Raw genomic sequence first — 22,312 nt, 5'->3', positions numbered from 1 at the left:
ACTCATAATCATACTTACAGGCAAGTTTCATTATAATCCACAGGCTAAGCAAAGTCACTCTGTTAAATGGTGGACTCAGGACTCAGGACTGCAGGGCTGTCTGCCTCTAGAACCCTCCTCTTCACCATTTTGCTATTTTGTTTCCATTTGTCTCTTTCCTACCTGGGTGTTAATGCATATAGTAGTGAAAAGGCCAAGTGGTGACTACAGACAAAGACACTAAGCAAGGTTAAGTGAAAAACAGCTCATTGGAATAAATATTTCACTAGCTAGAAAAAATGAAAGAAATAACACCAAAAAGTTATTTTAAATGTTCAGAGAACAAAATAGTTAAAAGTTTCTTGTTTTAAAGAGTTCAAGAAAGTAAAAAACATAAGAGGAAATACAGTATTAATAGGAATTATATAAACAGATGAACTTCTTTCTCCATCATAGAATGCATGAACATTTATGTGTGTATTATCGAGATTTTGCAATTCCCTTGTGGTTTTTTTGGCAGTCATTCTCTAGCCTATATAGTTCACTCTTTTTCTAACTAACTCAAACACTCACTTTATTCTTTCATTCATTCATTTACCTAGTCATCTGTCAGATGTTTATTTAGTCTGTTCCACGCACTGGGTACCAAGGAGGATAATGGAAGCTTAAGAATAAAGAAACACTGTCTCCTGCCTTAAATGGGATGGAATTTAGTATGCTCAAAAGGCAATTTTCCCCTTCAGATCCCCCTCAGACTCACTCCATTGCCTGTGAATGGTCCTGTGCAATAGAGAGACCTCCTTTAGCCCTCTGGCATGTGGCATTACCACACTGCAGGGAGTTGCCTATCTCTGATTTAGGACTGGAAGTGGAGGTTCAGAAGATGAGAAACTCTGGAGAACAGAGGACACTAGATATGTTTCCTGTCTGTCTGATTGAAGCAAATTCCGGTTCAGGAACCCCCTGGGAGGTTCTACGACTTCAATATCCTATGGGATTTTGAAAACATCAAAGCTTCCTGGCATTGATCAACCCATCTTGGTCCCTCAAGATTTCCCTTCCACCTACTGGGAGGCACTAAACTAAGGGTAGGGTAGGTACATGGGGCAATATTTATTTCCAACCCCACTCTAGAGCTAACCTCTGCTACTGGATGCCTGAAACCACATGCCTGATAGTAGCCTTTGGCTTGACTCAAGAATCCTAATGAACTTCTCCAGCACATTTCTCTGTGTACTGGAGAACCAGTGATGAACACTATTCTTGAAACATATCTAGAATTGTCCATACTTCTTTTCTATATGACACCTCTTTTCATTTGGTTGTTTTCTTTTAAATTTTATTTTGCTAAAATTGATAGTGAGGTAGGTTTACATTCTCACAAAATATAATACAGGCAATCAAGAGATAGCCTAGGAGCCTCTCTTAAGGCTCCTATTACACACAGCCCCCAAGTACTGGGACCCCTTCAGACCATCTCATTTTTAGGAGGTGTTCCCAATCACTAACAATGGCCTGTGTCAAAATGGCTCCCCATAGTGATAGCCAACGTCCTGAGCAGGTGTCTATGTCTCAGGCAGCTGGTCTCTGTAAGGGGTATCCAATTATGATGAGGGTCCAGGAAGACGTATATGGATGTGATGAGAAGGATGATGGAATGGGACCCAGGAGACACCCCACAACCACTATCACCAAAGCCTGGACATTTGTTCCTTCCCATTTCTATGCCCATATTTCCTCCTTTGCAAAATAAATAGTTCAGACTAGAAGAGGCCTCAGGTCCTATTGAGCTTGGACAATTTATGACCTTCTGAGTACTGTAAGTGTTATCTGCTTTGGCAGTTTGCACTAAGAATCGGACTTTAGAGATTTGGCACACTCTGATGTTTGTTCAGTTGGTAAGCGTGCTCAGTTTTTGTGGCATGTGTCTACAAAGCACAAAAGCCTTGGTTTCTCTGGACTTCTGAAGTGGAAGAGATTGATAGCAATCCCAGCCCAGTCCCAGGGAGAGACGCAGAAGCAACTCTGAAAGGTTACTTTGGTCTCTATGGGAACCACTCTGTGCCCGTGACAGAGAAGACAGCTTGGGGAAGGGAGGCACATCCGAGAGCTCTGAAGCCTGGGCAGAATGCCCCATGGGCCCACAATGCCACATACCTGTGAATGGAGAGAAGGGAACAGGCAGTCCCAGTGTGTATATTTGGAATCCAAAGTCCTTTTTGACCTTAGATATTTGGAAGTAGGTGGGACCTGGAAATGCTAACACCCAGAGGCCGTGCAGTGTAGTGGAAAGAGAACTGGCTTTGGAATCAGAGGTTCTGGTTTGACTCTCAGCTCTGCCCTTACTAGCTACGTGACTTGGAGCAGGTCTCCTAACCCTGCTGAGTGTGGGTTTTCTTGTCTGTCCAGTGAGAAGCATTAGGTCTTTCCTGATGATCTCATAGGACTGATCTTTCTGGTTACTTTTCCTGCACACAGTGTACAACCCCCACCCCCCGTGATGCGTCAGTCACAGTCTAACAACAATATTAAGGAAGGATAATGATAAAGTTAATTTTTGTGGAGAATATAACATTGATGATATTGCTACCCATTGTTGCATTCTTAATATGTACTAGGCACTCTGATAAGGACTTCAGAAACATTAATTCATCACCTGAGATCACATGGCTGGTAAATCACATGGCAGGACTAAACTCAGACAGCTCTGACTCCAGAGCCAAGGTCTTAACCCAGTGTGTGGTTCATCCCTCCTGAGCCAACAACCAGATTTCTTCCAGTCCTGGCTTGTAGAGAGTGAGAAAGATGTACTGGCTTGTCTACTCACATATTAACAAACAAACAAACAAACAAATAATTAAGCAAATCAGTCAAATCCTTTAAAAGAGTCAAACACAGCAACTTTGGAAAATCATATGTTAAAAGATATTTATGGATCAGATTAAATAAATAAATAAATGTATGAAAAAAATGTGATTCTATTTTCACTAATGGTTAACCAACATTACTTATTGCCTATGTACGACCTTTTCTTTGGTTTGTATCAAACAGGTATTTGTTCCACCCATCACCCAGCTAAAAAACAAGGAAAAAAAAGTACTGATCATCTTCTCTGTACCAAATATCCATGAAGTGCTCAGATTTAATGGTGATTGAGGTGTTTCTGCCCTCAAGCATCAGTCTAACCGAAGATACTGACAGAAAATTCAGTAGAGTATGAAAGTGCTTTGATAGGGGAATGAAGAGGATACTAAGGACAGACAGAAAATAAGAAGTTAATTCAGTCTGAATATGTCAGAGAAACCTTCCCAGAAAAGGTGACAGCTAGGTTGAGTGGGAGTCAAACTGTTAGTAGGAAGGGACATGGAGAGGAGAGAAGGGGAAGGACATTTGGGAAGTGGGAGTGTCTTATGTGATGGATAAGAGGCAAGAGAAGTGTGACCCACTCAGAGAGTCAAAAGAAGTTCACAGTGAATGAAACATAGAGTCTAAGGACTGGAGAGGTGACAGCTAAAACACAGGCCATATCATGCAGGGCCACATAGGGTTTTGAACTTTATTGTAATCACACTGAGAATTAATTGAAGAATTCGAGCCAGGGCCTAAGGAGTGGGTCATAATCCCATTTGTGTGTTATGAAGATGATTCCGGCCACAGCATGGAGAATGGATCTGTGAGGGGAAAAAGGGGTGGCTAACAGAACCTAGGACTAGTTACAGAGTATTGAAATAATCCAGCCAACAGATGAAGATGACCACCCAGGTACTGCCAGTGAGAATGGAGAGAAGTAGATACTACCTGAACACTTAGCAGAATGAGGCAGGTTTAGCAATTGAATGAAGGTAGGGTGAAGGAGGGCATGGTGTGAAGGATGCTGTGTCTGCTGGTCCTCTCAGTCCCCAAGCAAAAGGACTGACTTTTTTTGTTCCAGGTTCTTTTCTGGTTCAGATGACATGGCTCTGTGTCCCCTAATTTTTGACCCATCAATCCGTACTTTTTGACATCTCTCATCTCTTCTTTTGCCCCATATTTCCTTCCACCTCCCAGTACATTAACTAGGGCAATGTGAACTGCTGTATCAAAGGCAAAACTCAGTGGTTGACACAATAGAAGCATATTTCTTGCTCATGTAAGAGTCTTCTCTGGTCAATCAGAGGCTTTCTTCCATATGTGGGTTTAGATAGGAGGCTTCCTTCTGTTGCATGGTTTGCCAATCCCTAGGGCCTGAGTTCTCAGCATTTAGATGGTAGAGGGGCAAGAAGGTGGAGAAAGTATCTTTATTACTTAAAACCCCACCTACACCTCCATTAATAAGAACTTACCACATGAGGGAGAGAACAGGAAGTTTTGCTTAACAGCAAGCCACCTCTGTCGCACCTGGCCTGCCTAGGTTTTAACTCCTTTTTTTTTCTCTTGTTTTTATTTATCTCCTTCTCCTACTATCTGACAATTGATCACTGGAATGGTTGTAAACATCTTCATTCATCTGGTTTTGATATAGAAGGAGGATGACACTTCTCAAATGCATCAACAACGGAGAAAGAATAATTCACAAACTACTTATCACAAGGTAAACCCATGACCATTTTTCTTCTACTGAGCAAAGAACACCTAAGAGACAGGAGACCTGGCTTCAAATTCTGGCTCCATCAATAACTTACAGCATGACTTAAGCAAGACACTTCACTTCTATGGACCCCAATTTTTCCATCAGTAAAATGGATGGAGTGTGCTACACCGATATTTCTCCAAGTGTGTTCCATAGAACATTAGGTTCATGAGGTGCTCTTTGAAAAACTCTTCTATGGTCAAATAGATTTGGGAAATACTGTGAACTTTAACCACTGCTTTGAGGACAGCTGAGGCTCATAACAATAAGAGAGGCTCTGAGAACTCCTATGCTAAGGAAATCTGCTAGACTTTAACCTGACATTTCCTAATCTTGAGAGGTGAAATTTATATATTCAAGTATTAATCTATGTTATTAAACTGTTTTACCACTCACGAATTGGTCAATGGTACAGAGAAGCTCAGATTCCAGTGAGAAAAATGAGTTATCTCAGTAACTAAGACTCAGAGCAAGGGAAAAAGAGGGAGAGCTGAGGACTGACATGGGGAAAAAGAAATCTTTTATGCATTGAGAAGCTGCAGGAAATCTTTCATGCATTGAGAAGCTATGAGAAAGCTCTGCACCAAGCCAATGTGTCCCTCTTCTATGTGGGTGACCTGCAAACTGCCAGCGACTAACCCATGGAACTTTGAGAGTCTGGATGGAAGTGATGTTTATCATTGCCCATGAGATTCTGCCTAAACCTCTCACCTATTCCAGATGGACCATCTCTTGTAGACAAGCTGCTGATGTAAAGGTCCTAGACACTCATAAGTCACTCAGAACAAAAAGGGATTTGGCCACCTTTTGAGGGGAGGATGATAATGAGAGGAAACGCCTTCAGATCAAGGTGGGGCAGGTACTGCCAGTTGGAAATTCCTTTCTGAGCCAGGAAAATGGTGGTGATTTCGTTTCTATTTATGTTGTTTAACCATGAGACATTGTAGTAGATAATGCTTCCTCATACCATATTCTCGTACTCACCTAGATCATTTGCAGCTATGGTGTCAGTACCAGAAGCTGGCAGCTTCTCTCTCAACCATCTCTCTTTTTCTAAGCCTGGGGATTTTTTTCAGCAGAAGCATGTTCTACAGCAAGCAGATACAGCTCAGAAGTGTAGGAGAATTAATACCTCCAAAGGTAGTCTCCAGCCAGTGGGAGATGCAAACTGGTGGATACAAGCCTGAGTCTCCCTGTACTCGTGTAGGGTAATTTTGAAGTATACTCTACTTTTTTCAGAGCATCTTCAGCAGAGCTGAGCTCCAATAGCCTATATTAGTAGTTCAATTTTTATTGCACCATTTATTGGCTTTTCTCCTTTCTGCATCTTAATTTCTCCATTTCTCCACTTGTGTTTCCTGAGATAAACACCCAAGTAAACTACCTGAAGCCAAAACTGTGTATCAAGGTCTGCTTTGGGGGAAACCCTCACAAAAATAAAAACTTTTTCATGTGGCACTCTTTAGGTAATCATAAAGTTTCTTCTTGCCCTAAACTTCAATGCTCATTCATTTGGTCACTCTCAGTGGCCAAATCTGAGCCAGTCCCCATTTCACCAGGAGTGAGAGAATGAAGACAAGTTTGACCACATTTTGATTTTTTTTTTAAATTATACTTTAAGTTCTGGGATACATGAGCAGAACGTGCAGGTTTGTTACATAGGTATACACATGCCATGGTGGTTTGCTACACCCATCAACCCGTCATCTGAGTTATTTCTCCTAATGCTATCCCTCCTTTAGCCCCCCACCCCCTGACAGACCCTGGTGTGTGATGTTCCCCTCCCTGTGTCCATGTGTTCTTATTGTTCAACTCCCACTTATGAGTGAGAACATGCAGTGTTTGGTTTCCTGTTCCTGTGTTAGTTTGCTGAGAATGATGGTTTCCAGCTTCATCCATGTCCCTGCAAAGAACATGAACTCATCCTTTTTTTTTTGCTGCATAGTATTCCATGGTGTATATGTGCCACATTTTCTTTATCTAGTCTATCATTGATGGGCATTTGGGTTGGTTTCAAGTCTTTGCTATTGTGAACAGTGCTGCAATAAACATGTGTGTGTATGTGTCTTTATAGTAGAATGATTTATAATCCTTTGGGTATATACCCAGCAATGGGATTGCTGGGTCAATGGTATTTCTGGTTCTAGATCCTTGAGGAATCGCCACACTGTCTTCCACAATGGTTGAACTAATTTACAATCCCACCAACAGTGTAAAAACATTCCTATTTCTCCATATCCTCTTCAGCATCTATTGTTTCCTGACTTTTTAATGATTGCCATTCTAAATGGCATGAGATGGTATCTCACTGGGCCACATTCTGATTTTAGCTCTCCTTCTAATTACTTAAGGTTAAAAATAGTCTTTACTGCAGTGAACCATTTTTCCAGAGAAGCCCAGAGCTTGTGAGAAGCCCAGGGAGTTGTGAGCTGGTTTCTGGGACATTTTAATAACTTAAAACAGAAGTGCACATATTTTATTAAACATCTTCCAATTATCTTTAATTTTTATATATAACAGCTTTGCTGAGCTTTAACAGCTTTATATAATTCATATACAGAACAGTTCACCTATTTAAAGTATAGAAGTCAAATATTTTTAACATACAGAATAATGTACAACCATCATCATAATAAATTTTAGATCATTTTCATTACCTCCAGAAACCAATTAGCCAGCCAAACAAAAAACCCATACAATTCACAGTCTCTCTCCATTTTTCTGCAAGTCTCCTAGCCATAGGCAACCATCAAATGACTTTTCGTCTCTACAGATTTACCTAATTTGGACATTTTATATAAATAAAATCATACAACGTGTGGTCTTTTGTGATTGGCTTGTTTTTCTTAGCATAATGTTTTCAAGGTTCATTCATGTTGTAGCACGTATAGTACTTTATTTTTCCTTATGGCCAAATACTATTCCATTGTACAGATATACCACATTTTATTCATTCCTTCATCAGTTTATGGACACTTCGGTTGTTTGTACTTTTTGGCTATTATCAATAATGCCGCTATGAACATTCATGTACAAGTGACTGAGTGAACATATGTTTTTATTTTTCTTGGACATATACCTAGATGTCCAATTGCTAGGTACCATGGTAACTCTATTTTTTGACCTTTTTAGAAGCTGCCAGACTGTTTTCCAAAACGGATGTAACATGTTCTATCCCCATTAGCAGTGTATTAGGGTTTTAATTTCACCCACACTGTTTAAAAATGCCTTTTTAAGGCTGGGCGCAGTGGCTCATGCCTGTAATCTCAGCACTTTAGGAGGCTGAGGTGGGCGGATCATTTGAGCTCAGGAGTTCGAGATCAGCCTGGCAAACATGGCAAAACCCTGTTTCTACTAAAAATACAAAAAATTAGTCAGGTGTGGTGGTGAGTGCCTGTAATCCCTGCTATTCTGTAAGCTGAGGCAGGAGAAACGCTTGAACCTGGGAGGCAGAGGTTGCAGTGAGCTGAGATTGCACCACTGCACTCCAGCTTGGGTGACAGAGCAAGACTCTGTCTCAAAAAAAAAGGTTTTTAATTATAGCCATCCTAGTGGGTATGAAGTGGTACCTCATTGTAGCTTTGATTTGCAATACCCTGATAACTAATAATGTCAAGTACCCTTTAATGTACTTACAGGCCATTTGTATATCTTAGGAAAAATGTCTATTTCTATTTAATTTTTAAAAATTTTATTTATTTATTCTATTTCAATACCTTTTGGGAAACAGGTGGTTTTTGGTTACATGGATAAGTTCTTTAGTGGTAATTTCTGAGATTTTGGTGCACCCATCACCTGAGTGGTGTACACTGTACTCAATGGGTAGTCTTTTATCTCTCACCCATTCCTACCCTTCTCCGTGAGTCCCCAAAGTCCATTATATCATTCTTATGCCTTTGTGTCCTCATAATTCAGCTCCCACTTATAAGTGAGAACATACAATATTTGGTTTTCCATTCCTGAATTATTTCACTTAGAATAATGGTCTCCAACTCCATACAGGTTGCTGCAAATGGCATTATTTCATTCCTTTTCAAGTCTGAATAGTATTCCATGATACATATTTATCACATTTTCTTTATCCACTTGTTGACTGATGGGCATTTGGGCTGGTTTCAAATTTTTGCAATTGTGAATTGCGCTGCTATAAAGATGTATGTGCAGGTATCTTTTTCGTATAATGACTTCTTTTCCTCTGAGTAAATACCCAGTAGTGGGACTGCTGGATCAAATGGTAGTTCTACTTTTAGTTCTTTAAGGAATCTCCATACTGTTTTCCATAGTCGTTGTACCAGTTTACATTCCCACCAACAATGTAAACGTGTTCTCTTTTCACCACATCCCTGCCAACATCTATTGTTTTTTGATATTTTGATTATGGCCATTCTTGCAGGAGTAAGATGGTGTCACATTGTGGTTTTGATTTGCATTTCCCTGATCATTAGTGATGTTGAGCATTTTTTCATATGTTTATTGGCCATTTGCATATCTTTTTTTGAGAATTGTCTATTCATGTCCTTAGCCCACTTTCTGATGGGATTGTTTGTTTTTTTCTTGCTAATTTGTTTGAGTTCCCTGTAGATTCTGGATTTTAATCCTTTGTTGGGTGCATAATTTGTGAATAATTTCTCCTACTCTATGGGTTGTCTGTTTACTCTGCTGATTTCTTTCGCTGTGCAGAAGCTTTTTAGTTTATTTAAGTCCCATCTATTTTCTTTGGTTTTGTGGCATTTGCTCTTAGGTTCTTGATTATGAAGCCTTTGCCTAAGCAAATGTCTAGAAGGAATTTTTTGATGTTATATTCTAGAATTTTTATGGTTTCAGGTCTTATATTTAAATATTTGACCTATCTAAGTTGATTTTTGTGTAAGGTGAGAGATGAGTATCCAGTTTCAGTCTTCTACTTGTGGCTTGCCAGTTATCCCAGCAGCATTTGTTGAATAGGGTGTCCTTTCTCCACTTTATGTTTTTGTTTGCTTTGTCAAAGATCAGATGGCTTTAAGTATTTGGCTTTACGTATTATTTCTGGGTTCTCTATTCTGTTTCATTGGCCTAGGTGCCTATTTTTATACCAGTACCATGCTATTTTGGTAACTGTGGCCTTATAGTATAGTTTGGAGTTGTGTAATGTGATGCTTCCAGATTTGTTCTTTTTGCTTAGTCTTTCTTTAGCTATGCAGGCTCTTTGTTTCATATGAATTTTGAGATTGTTTTTTCTAGTTCTGTGATGAGATGGTGGTATTTTTATGGGAAATGCATCAGAACTCTAGATTGCTTTTGGCAGTATGATTATTTTCACAATATTGATTCTACCTGTCCATGAACATGGGATGTGTTTCCATTTGTTTGTTTCATCTATGATTTCTTTCAGCAGTGTTTTGTGGTTTTCCTTGTAGAGATTTTTCACATCCTTAGTTAGGTATATTCCTTGGTTAGGTATATTTGCAGCTATTGTAAAAGGGATTGAATTCTTGATTTGATTCTCAGCTTGGTCGCTGCTGTTGTATACACAGCAAAGCTACTGATTTGATTACATTAATTTTGTATCCTGAAACTTTGCTGATCCATTTATCAGTTCTAGGAGCTTTTTGGAGGAGTCTTTAGGGTTTTCTAGGTACATAATCATATCATCAGCAAACAGCGACAATTTGACTTCCTCTTTACTGATTTGGATGTCCTTTATTTCTTTATCTTGTCCGATTGCTCTGGCTGTGATTTCCAGTACTATGTTGAATAGAAGTGGTGAGAGTGGGCATCCTTGTCTCGTTCCAGTTCTCAGGGGTAATGCTTTCAACTTTTCCCGCATTCAGTATTATGTCAGCTGTGTGTTTGTCATAGATGGCTTTTATTGCATTAAGGTATGTTCCTTCTATGCTGATTTTGCTGAGGACTTTAATTATAAAGTGATGCTGGATTTTGTCAAATGCTTTTTCTGCATCTATTGACATGATCATATAATTTTTGTTTTTAATGGTATTTTTGTGATGTATCACATTTATTGACTTGCACATGTTAAAGCATCCCTGGTATGAAACCCACTTGATCATGGTAGATTTTTTTTTGATAAGCTGTTGGATTTGGTTAGCTAGTATTTTGTTAAGGATTTTTGCATCATATTTGTCAGGGGTATTGGTCTGTAGTTTTCTTTTTTTGCTATGTCCTTTCTTGGTTTTTGTATTAGGGTGATACTGGCTTCATCGAATGATTTAGGGAGGATTGTCTTTTCTTCTATCTTGTGGAATAGCATCAGTAGAATTGGTATCAATTTTTCTTTGAATGTCTGATAGAATTCAGCTGTGAAATCATCTGGTCCTGGACTTTTTTGTTATTGGCAATTGTCTTATTATCATTTCAATCTCTCTGCTTGTTATTGGTCTGTTCAGCAGTTCTATTTTTTCCTGGTTTAATCTAGGAGGTTTGTATATTTCCAAGAATTTATCCATCTTCTCTAGGTTTTCTAGTTTATGGGTATAAAGATGTTCATAGTAGCCTTGAATTTTTTTTGTAATTCTGTGGTATCAGTTGTAATATCTCCCATTTCATTTATAATTGAGTTTACTAATGTCTTCTCTCTTCTTTTCTTGGTTAATCTCACTAATGGTCTATTAATTTTATTTATCTTTTCAAATAATCAGCTTTTTTGTTCCATTTATCTTTTGTTTTCTTTTTTGTTTCAATTTCATTTAGTTCTGCTCTTACCTTTGTTATTTCTTTTCTTCTGCTGGGTTTGGGTTTGGTTTGTTCTTGTTTCTCTAGTTCCATGAGGTGTGACCTTAGATTGTCTATATGTGCTCTTTCAGACTTTTTGATGATCATTAAGGAATAGGTTATTTAATTTCCATGTATTTGTGTAGTTTTGAGAGTTCCTTTAGAAATCAATTTATAGTTTTATTCCACTGTGGTCTGAGAGAGTACTTGATGTAATTCCAGTTTTTAAAAATGTATTGAAACTTGTTTTGTGGTCTATCATATGGTCTATCTTAGAGAATATTCCCTGTGCTGATAAAAAGAATGTATATTCTGCATTTGTTGGGTAGAATGTTCTGTAAATATCCACTAAGTTCATTTGTTCTAAGGTATAGTTTAAATCCACTGTTTCTTCGTTGACTTTTTCTCTTGATGACCTGTCTAGTGCTGTCAGTGGAGTACTGAAGTCCCCCACTATTCTTGTGTTGCTGTCTATCTCATTTTTTAGGTCTAGTAGTAATTGTTTTATAAATTTGGGAGCTGCATATATTTAGGATTGTGACATTTTCCTGTTGGACATTATATAATGTCCCTCTTCATCTTTTTCAACTGCTGTCACTTTAAAGTGTTTTTTGTCTGATATAAGAATAACTCTTCCTGCTCCCTTTTGGTGTCCATTTGCATGGAATATCTTTTTCCACCCCTTTACTTTAAGTTTATGTGAGTCCTTATGTGTTAGGTGAATCTCTTGAAGAAAGCAGATACTTGGTTGGTGAATTCTTATCCATTCTGCCGTTCTGTATCCTGTAAGTGGAGCATTTAGGCCATTTACATTCATCATTAGTATTGAGATGTGAAGTACTATTCTATTAATCATGCTATTTGTTGCCTGAATGCTTTGGGTTTTTAAAAATTTATTGTGTTTTTGTTTTACAGATCCTGTAAGATTTATGCTTTAAGGAGGTTCTATTTTGATGTGTTTCAAGGATTTGTTTCATGATTTAGAGCTCCTTTTAGCAGTTCTTGTAGTGCTGGCTTGGTAGTGGCAAATTCTCTCAGCATTTGTTTGTCTGAAAAAGACTGTATCTTTCCTTCACTTATGAAGCTTAGTTTCACTGGATACAAAATTCTTGGCTGATAATTGTTTTGTTTAAGGAGGCTGAATATAGGGCCCCTATCCCTTCTATCTTGTAGGATTTCTGCTGAGAAGTCTGTTATTAATATAATAGGTTTTCCTTTATAGATTACCTAGTGCTTTTGCCTCACAACTCTTAAGATTCTTTCCTCATTATGACTTTAGGTTACCTGATGACTATGTGTCTAGGTGATGATCTTTTTGTGATAAATTTCTCGGGTGTCGTTTGAGCTTCTTGCATTTGGCTGTCTAGATTTTTAGCAATGCTGTGGACGTTTTCTTCGATTATTCCCTTAAATATGTTTTCCAAACTTTTAGATTTCTCTTGTTCCTCAGGAATACCAATTATTCTTAGGTTTGGTCATTTAACATAATCCTAAACTTCTTGGAGGCTTTGTTCATTTTTTTTTCTTTTTTCTTTGTCTTTGTTGGATTGGGTTAATTCAAAAACCTTGTCATTAAGCTCTGAAGTTCTTTCTTCTGCTTGCTCGATTCAATTGCTGAGATTTTTCTGTGCTTTTTGCATTTCTATAAGCATGTCCTTTATTTCCAGAAACTGCTATTGTTTTTTATTTATGCTATCTATTTCGCTGAAGATTTTTTCCTTTGTATCTAGTATCATTTTTTAAAATTTCATTAAATTGGACTTCACCTTTCTCTGGTACCTTCTTGATTAGCTTAATAATTGACCTTCTGAATTCTCTTTTTGGCAACTCAGAGATTTCATCTTGGCTTGGATCCATTGCTGGTGAGCAAGGGTGATCTTTTAGGTGTGTTAAAGAACCTTGTTTTGTCATATTACCAGAATTGTTTTTCTGGTTCCTTCTCATTAAGGTAGACTATGTCAAAGGGAAGACCTGGGGCTCAAGGGCCACTGTTCAGGTTCTTTTGTCCCATTGGGTACTCCCTTGATGTAGTGCTCCCCAATTTCCCCAGGGATGGGGTTTTCTGAGAGCCAAACTGTAGTGATTGTTATTTCTCTTCTGGATCTAGCCATCCAGCAGAGCTACCTGGCTCCAGGCTGGTACTGGGGGGTGTCTATACAGAGTCCTGTGATGTGGACCATCTTCAGGTCTCTTAGCCGTGGATAGCAGCACTTGCTCTGGTGGAGGTAGGTGGCAGGGGAGTGAAATGAACTCTGTGAGGGTCCTTAGTTGTAGTTTTGTTTATTGCACTAGTTTTGTGCTGTTTGGCCTCCTGCCAGGAAGTGGAGGATCAAGACAGCATCAGCTGTGGTAGTATAGGGATGATCAGGCAGTGGGCAGTGCCCTAGAGTTCCCAAGGGAGCTCTTTGTTTTTGGCTACCAGGGCAGGTAGAGAAAGACCATCAGGTGGGGGCAGGGTTAGGTGTGTCTGAGCTCGGACTCTCCTTGGGTGGGGCTTGCTGTGGCTGCTGTGGGGGATTGGGGAGTGGGGGTGTGGTTCTCAGGCCAATGAAGTTATATTCTCAGGGGGATTATGGCTGCTCTGCTGTGTCATGCATGTCACCAGTAAGGAAAGCCGACAGTTATAGGCCTCATCCAGCTGCTATGCAGCCCAAAGTGCCAGTCTCACTCCCACCATACCCCCTCCCCAACATCACTGGGTTGTTTCCAGGCAGCAGGTGAGCAGGGCTGAGAACTTGCCCCAGGCTGCCAACTTTCTGGCTATGAAAGTGAGCAGGGCTTTCAGGTTTCACACTTCCTGCCTGCCATGGCTTCTGTGCTGTGTCTGCACTCCAGATTCATCCCCTCTCCCAAGTTATGTCCAGGAAACTTTGCATTCAGTTGAAATTGTTACAAAGTTCAGCTGGAAGCTTCCCTCTCTCTGTGGTCTTTTTCTAGTTCCTCCAGCAGCCCTCCCCAAGGACCTCTGTGAGACAAAGTCAGAAATGGCTTCCCTGGGAACTGTGAGAGCCCACGGGGCTCTTCCTGCTGCTTCTTCTATCCCTGTATTTTGCTTGGCTCTCTAAAATTGTCTCAGCTCCAGGTAAGGTCAAATCCTTCTCCCCTGATCTGGACCTTCAGGTTCCCCACTGAGGGTGTATGTTTGGGAGCAGATGATCCTCCTTTCACACTTTGGGCACTCACAGTTTTTGGGCTGTCTCCTAGGACTGCAGGAGCAACCTGCTCCCTTCAAAGGGTCCGTGGATTTTCTCAGCTTTCCTGGTACGTTCCTGCAGTAGTTCTTGGAGCAAAAGTTCATGATGTGATTCTCCACATAGTGCTCTGTCTCTCCAAGTGGGAGCTGAAATTTGGTCCTGCCTCCTATTCACCATTATCCTAACTTCTCTGATATCAAGCTTATTTTTGCTGGATACAGAATTCTTAGCTGACAGTTATTTTGTTTCAGGAGGCTAAAGATGGAATCCCAATCCCTTCTGGCTTGCAGGGTTTCTGCTGAGAAATCTGCTGTTAATCTTACAGGTTTTCCTTTGTAGGTAATCTGATGCTTTTGTTTCACAGCTCTTAAGATTCTTTCCCTTGTCTTGACTTTAAATAACCTGATGACTATGTGCCTAGGTGATGATCTTTTTGTGATGGATTTCCCAGGTGTTCTTGTGTGTGGATGTCTAGATCTCTAATAAGGTCATGGAAATTTTCCTCAATTATTCCTTCAAATAAGTTTTCCAAACATTTAGATTTCTCTTCTTCCTCAGAAACAACAATTATTCTTAGGTTTGGCCACTTAACATAATCCCATTTTTTTGGAGGCTTTGCTAATTTTTATAAAAATTCCTATTTCTTTGTCTGTGTCTGATTGGGTTAATGTGAAAGCCTTGTTTTTGAGCTGTGAAGTTCTTTCTTCTACTTGGTCTAGTCTTTGTTGAAAGCTTTGAGTGCATTTTGTATTTCTCTAAGTGTGATTTTTATTTCCAGAAGTTGTGATTGTATTTTCTTTATGATATCTATTTCTCTGGAGAATTCTCCATCCATATCCTGTATTTTTTAAAAGTTTCTTTACATTGTTTTTCACCTTTCTCTGGTGCCTCCTTGAGTAGCTTAATAATCAACCTTCTGCATTCTTTATCTGGCAATTCAGAGATTTCTTCTTGGTTTGGATCCATGGCTGGGGAGGTAGTGTGATCTTTTGTGGGTGTTATAGACCCCTGTTTTGTCATATTACCAGAATTACTTTTCTGTTTCCTTCTCATTTGGGTAGACTATTTCAGTGGAAAGGTCTGCAACTAAAAGCCTGCTGCTCAGATTCTTTTGTTTCACAGGGTGATCCCTTGATATGGTGCTCTCCTTCTCCTAGGGATGGGGCTTTCTGAGAACAGGACTGCAGTAATTGTTATTGCTCTTCAGGGTCTAGCTACCCCACAGGGCTATCAGGCTACTGGCTGGTACTAGGGAATGTCTACAAAGAGTCCTGTGATTGACTCGTCTTCAGGTCTCCTAGCCATGGATACCCGAACCTGCTCTGGCAGAGGTAGCAGGGGAGTGAAGTAGACTCTGTGAGAGTCCTTGGTTGTATATATTCTTAGTGTGCTGGCTTTCTCAAATGCTGGCTATGTTAGCAGTGAAGTTGTCATGTGGACACACTCAGGACCTCTGGTTAGCCAAGATGTTTCAGACAGTGAAATTAGCTATTCTTTTCTCCTTCCTGGGATCAGGGTTATTCTGCCATGAGGTGCTGTAATAGCCTGAGTTGGTTGGCCTCTAGCCAGGAGGTGGCACTTTCAAGAGAGCACCAACTAAGATAGTAGGGAGATCTAAGCTTGCCCTAAGTTGGCCAGGGTAAGTCTTTTGGTTTCTGAGGCAATGGGCTGGGCAATAAGGCTCCCAAGAGTTTCTATCTTTTGTGTTCAGCTACTTGGTCTAGTAGCAGACCAAGAGAGTTCTCTGGGTCAGAGCAGGTAGAGAATTACCATAAGGTGGGGACAAGGCTAGGCAGTTCTGCACTCAGACTCTCCTTGGGCAGGGTTTGCCATGGCCACTGTTGGAGATGGGGGGTGGTTCTCAAACCAATGGGGTTATATTCCAGAGAGGATTTTGGCTGCCTCTGCTGTGTCATATAGTTTGCCAGGGAAGTAGAGGATAGCCAGTAGTGAGAGGCCTCACCCCGCTCCCATGCAGTTGGTGAGGCCTGTCTCACTCCTGCAGTGCCCTACTCAGGACTTGCTCCAGGCTGTCAGCTTCCCCATTGAGAGAGCAAGTACAGCTTTTGGACCTCCTCACTCCCCATCTGCCCACTCTGTTGGCAGCAGCTCCTACACCCATATCTACAGAAGTTCCTGTTTGTCCCCTGGATTCTGCTCAAGAAAATGTGTGCCCAGTCAAGAGTATTACTAATTTCAGTTGGAAGCTTCTTTTTCCTTGTGAGCCCTCCCTAATTCCACTGGCTGCCTTCCTTGTGGGTCCCTGTGAGATAGTCAGGAATGGCTTTCCTGAACTCCAACTAGAGACTGGAAGTGCCTTCTAGGCACTGCTTCTACTTATTTTTATTTTATTTTATTATTATTATTATTATTTTTGAGACAGAGTCTCATTCTGTCACCCTGGCTGGAGTGCAGTGGCGCAATCTTGGCTCACTGCAACCTCCGCCTCCCGGGTTCAAGTGATTCCCTTGCCTCAGCCTCCTGAGTAGCTGGGAAGCTGGGATTACAGGCATCCACTACCACACCCAGCTAATTTTTATATTTTTAGTAGAGACAGGGTTTCACCATGTTGGCCAGGCTGGTCTTGAACTCCTGACCTCAGGTATCCACCTGCCTTAACGTCTACTTTTAAATTTCATGAGGTTCCCTAAATCTGTGTCAGCTCTAGATAAGGTTAAATTCTTCTCCTCTGATCTAGATTTTCAGATTCCCCAGTGGGGATATATGCTCTGAGGAAGGTTTTCCACCTGTCACACTTTGGGAACTCACAGTTTTTTGCCTGTCTTGTGGAATTTGCAGTGGCCTGCTACTTCTTTCAACTGATCTGTGAATTCTTTCAGTTTTCCTGGTACATTCCTGCTGTCATTCTTGGAGCAAAAGTAAGTTCATGATGTGAGTCTCCACACGCTGTTCTGTCCATCCAAGTGGGAGCTGAACATTAGCTCTGTCTCCTATCTGCCATCTTGTCTCCTCACCCTTTGTCAATTTTTAATTTTTTTATTATTTAGTTAAGAGCTCTTTATCCCTTATCAGATATATGATTTGTGAATATGTTCTGCTATTTAGAGGATTATTTTTTAACTTTATAATATGGTTTGGCTTTGTCCTCACCCCAATCTCATCTTGAATTACAGCTCTCACAATTTCCCTGTGTTGTGGGAGGGACCCAGTGGGAGATAATTGAATCATGGGAGCAGTTTCCCCCATATTGTTCTTGTGGTAGTGAATAAGTCGTACGAGAGATGATGGTTTTATTAGAAAAAACTCCTTTCACTTGGCTGTGACTCTTCTCTTGTCTGTTGCCATGTAAGATGTGCCTTTCACCTTCCATCATGATTGTGAGGCCTCCCCAGCCATGTAGAACTGTAAGTCCATTAAACCTCTTTCTTTTGTAAATTGCCCAGTCTCAGGTATGTCTATCAATCAACAACATAAAAATGGACGAATACACTTTCTTAATGGTGTCCCTAGTGGCTCAAAAACGTTTCTTTTTTAACTTTTAAGTTCTGGGGTACATGTGCAGGATGTGCAGGCTCATCACAAAGGTAAATGTGTGCCACCGTGGTTTGCTGCCCATCATCTAAGTATTAACCCATCACCTAAGTATTAAGGCCAGCATGCATTAGCTATTTTTCCTGATGCTCTCCCTTCCCCTGCCACCTCCTCCAACAGGCCCCAGTGTGTGTTGTTACTCTCCCTGTGTCCATGTGTTCTCATTGTTCAGCTTCCACTTATGAGTGAGAACATGTGGTGTTTGGTTTTCTGTTCCTGTGTTAGTTTGCTTAAGATAATGGCTTCCAGCTCTATTCATGTCCCTAGAAAGGACATGATCTTTTTCCTTTTTATGGCTGCATGGTATTCCATGGTGTATATGTACCACATTTTCTTTATCCAGTCTATTACTGATGGGCATTTAGGTTGATTCCATGTCTTTGTTATTGTGAATAGTGCAATGAATATACATGTGCATATATTTTCATAACAGAATAATTTATATTTCTTTGGGTATATACCCAGTAATGGGATTGCTAGGTCAAATGATATTTCTGGTTCTAGGTCTTTGAGGAATTGCCACACTGTCTTCCACAATGATTGAACTAATTTACATTTCCACCAACAGTGTAAAAGCATTCCTATCCCTTCACAGCCTGGTGAACTTTTGTTGCTTCTTGATTTTTCAATAATTGCCATTCTGACTGACATGAGATGGTATCTCACTGTGGTTTTGATTTGCATTTCTCTAACAATCAGTGACATTGAGCTTTTTTCATATGTTTTTTGGTCGCATAAATGTCTTCTTTTGAGAAGTGTCTGTTCATGTCCTTTGCCCACTTTTTAATGGGGTTGTTAATTATTACTTAATATATAATTTTATGTCTTTTAAAGGAGCTGAGAGAGGAAAAGAAAGCAAGCATATCAACAGAATATACATTCTTCTTAGCACCACACCGCACCTATTCCAAAATTGACCACATAATTGGAAGTAAAGCACTCCTCAGCAAATGTAAAAGAATAGAAATTATAACAAACTGTCTCTCAGACCACAGTGCAATCAAACTAGAACTCAGGATTAAGAAACTCACTCCAAACTGCTCAACTACATGGAAACTGAACAACCTGCTCCTGAATGACTACTGGGTACATAACGAAATGAAGGCAGAAATAAAGATGTTCTTTGAAACCAATGAGAACAAAGACACAACATACCAGAATCTCTGGGACACGTTCAAAGCAGTGTGTAGAGGGAAATTTATAGCACTTAATGCCAACAAGAGAAAGCAGGAAAGATCTAAAATCGACACCCTAACATCACAATTAAAAGAACTAGAGAAGCAAGAGCAAACACATTCAAAAACTAGCAGAAGGCAAGAAATAACTAAGATCAGAGCAGAACTGAAGGAAATAGAGACAAAAAAACCTTCAAAAAATCAATGAATCTAGGAGCTGGTTTTTTGAAAAGATCAACAAAACTGATAGACCGCTAGCAAGACTAATAAAGAAGAAAACAGAAGAGTCAAATAGATGCAATAAAAATTGATAAAGGGGATATCACCACCGATCCCACAGAAATACAAACTACCACCAGAGAATACTATAAACACCTCTATGCAAATAAACTAGAAAATCTAGAAGAAATGGATAAATTCCTCGACACATACACCCTCCCAAGACTAAACCAGGAAGAAGTTGAATCTCTGAATAGACGAATAACAGGCTCTGAAATTGAGGCAATAATTAGTAGCTTACCAACCGAAAAAAGTCCAGGATCAGATGGATCCACAGCCGAATTCCACCAGAGGTACAAGGAGGAGCTGGTACCATTCCTTCTGAAACTATGCCAATCAATAGAAAAAGAGGGAATCCTCCCTAACTCATTTTATGAGGCCAGCATCATCCTGATACCAAAGCCTGGCAGAGACACAACAAAAAAAGAGAATTTTAGACCAATATCCCTGATGAATATCGATGCAAAAATCCTCAATAAAATACTGGCAAACCGAATCCAGCAGCACATCAAAAAGCTTATCCACCATGATCAAGTGGGCTTCATCCCTGGGATGCAAGGCTGGTTCAACATATGCAAATCAATAAACATAATCCAGCATATAAACAGAACCAGTGACAAAAACCATATGATTATCTCATCAGATGCAGAAAAGGCCTTTGACAAAATTCAACAACCATTCATGCTAAAAACTCTCAATAAGTTAGGTATTGATGGGACGTATCTCAAAATAATAAGAGCTATCTATGACAAACCCACAGCCAATATCATACTGAATGGGCAAAAACTGGAAGCATTCCCTTTGAAAATGGGCACAAGACAGAGATGCCCTCTCTCACCACTCCTATTCAACGTAGTGTTGGAAGTTCTGGCCAGGGCAATCAGGCAGGAGAAGGAAATAAAGGGCATTCAATTAGGAAAAGAGGAAGTCAAATTGTCCCTGTTTGCAGATGACATGATTGTATATCTAGAAAACCCCATTGTCTCAGCCCAAAATCTCCTTAAGCTGAGAGGCAACTTCAGCAAAGTCTCAGGATACAAAATCAATGTGCAAAAATCACAAGCATTCTTATACACTAATAACAGACAAACAGAGAGCCAAATCATGAGTGAACTCCCATTCACAATTGCTTCAAAGAGAATAAAATACCCAGGAATCCAACTTATAAGGGACGTGAAGGACCTCTTCAAGGAGAACTACAAACCACTGCTCAATGAAATAAAAGAGGATACAAACAAATGGAAGAACATTCCACGCTCATGGGTAGGAAGAATCAATATCGTGAAAATGGCCATACTGCCCAAGGTAATTTACAGATTCAATGCCATCCCCATCAAGCTACCAATGACTTTCTTCACAGAATTGGAAAAAACTACTTTCAAGTTCATATGGAACTGAAAAAGAGCCCGCATTGCCAAGTCAATCCTAAGCCAAAAGAATAAAGCTGGAGGCATCATGCTACCTGACTTCAAACTATACTGCAAGGCTACAGTAACCAAAACAGCATGGTACTGGTACCAAAACAGAGATATAGACCAATGGAACAGAACAGAGCCCTCAGAAATAATGCTGCTTATCTACAACCATCTGATCTTTGACAAACCTGACAAAAACAAGAAATGGGGATACAATTCCCTATTTAATAAATGGTGCTGGGAAAACTGGCTAGCCATATGGAGAAAGCTGAAACTGGATCCCTTCCTTATACAAAAATTAATTCAAGATGGATTAAATACTTAAATGTTAGACCTGAAACCATAAAAACCCTAGAAGAAAATCTAGGCAATACCATTCAGGACATAGGCATGGGCAAGGACTTCATGTCTAAAACACGAAAAGCAATGGCAACAAAAGCCAAAATTGACAAATGGGATCTAATTAAACTAAACAGCTTCTACACAGCAAAAGAAACTACCATCAGAGTGAACAGGCAACCTACAGAATGGGAGAAAATTTTTGCAATCTACTCATCTGACAAAGGGCTAATATCCAGAATCTACAATGAACTCAAATAAATTTACAAGAAAAAAACAAACAACCGCATCAAAAAGTAGGCAATGGATATGAACAGACACTTCTCAAAAGAAGACATTTATGCAGCCAAAAAACACATGAAAAAATGCTCATCATCACTGGCTGTCAGAGAAATGCAAATCAAAACCACAATGAGATAACATCTCACACCAGTTAGAATGGCGATCATTAAAAAGTCAGGAAACAACAGGTGCTGGAGAGGATGTGGAACGCTTTTACACTGTTGGTGGGACTGTAAACTAGTTCAACCATTGTGGAAGTCAGTGTGGTGATTCCTCAGGGATCTAGAACTAGAAATACCATTTGACCCAGCCATCCCATTACTGGGTATGTACCCAAAGGACTATAAATCATGCTGCTATAAAGACACATGCACACATACGTTTATTGCGGCACTATTCACAATAGCAAAGACTTGGAACCAAGCCAAATGTCCAACAATGATAGACTGGATTAAGAAAATGTGGCACATATACACCATGGAATACTATGCAGCCATAAAAAATGATGAGTTCATGTCCTTTGTAGGGACATGGATGAAGCTGGAAACCATCATTCTCAGCAAACTGTCGCAAGGACAAAAAACCAAACACCACATGTTCTGACTCATAGGTGGGAATTGAACAATGAGAACACATGGACACAGGAAGGGGAACATCACACAACAGGGCCTGTTGTGGGGTGGGGGGCGGGGGGAAGGATAGCATTAGGAGATATACCTAATGTTAAATGACGAGTTAATGGGTGCAGCACACCAACATGGCACATGTATACATATGTAA

General features: G+C 40.0%; 1 long non-coding RNA gene across 1 annotated transcript in view; it reads right to left on the bottom strand.

Moving 5' to 3' along the window:
* The window catches only part of LOC129043443 (uncharacterized), an 86,107-nt gene that overhangs the window by 1,341 nt on the left and 62,454 nt on the right, over positions 1-22,312 (bottom strand). The window contains exons 8-9 of the long non-coding RNA XR_010123306.1: positions 2,636-2,798; positions 19-162 (exon numbers count right to left, since the gene is read on the bottom strand). This is a non-coding gene — a long non-coding RNA (uncharacterized LOC129043443). The remainder of the gene's footprint in view (positions 1-18; positions 163-2,635; positions 2,799-22,312) is intronic.

Source organism: Pongo pygmaeus, chromosome 13, assembly GCF_028885625.2.
Source record: "Pongo pygmaeus isolate AG05252 chromosome 13, NHGRI_mPonPyg2-v2.0_pri, whole genome shotgun sequence".
Classification (NCBI taxonomy): domain Eukaryota; kingdom Metazoa; phylum Chordata; class Mammalia; order Primates; family Hominidae; genus Pongo; species Pongo pygmaeus.
This window is presented reverse-complemented; position numbering and strand designations above follow the sequence as displayed.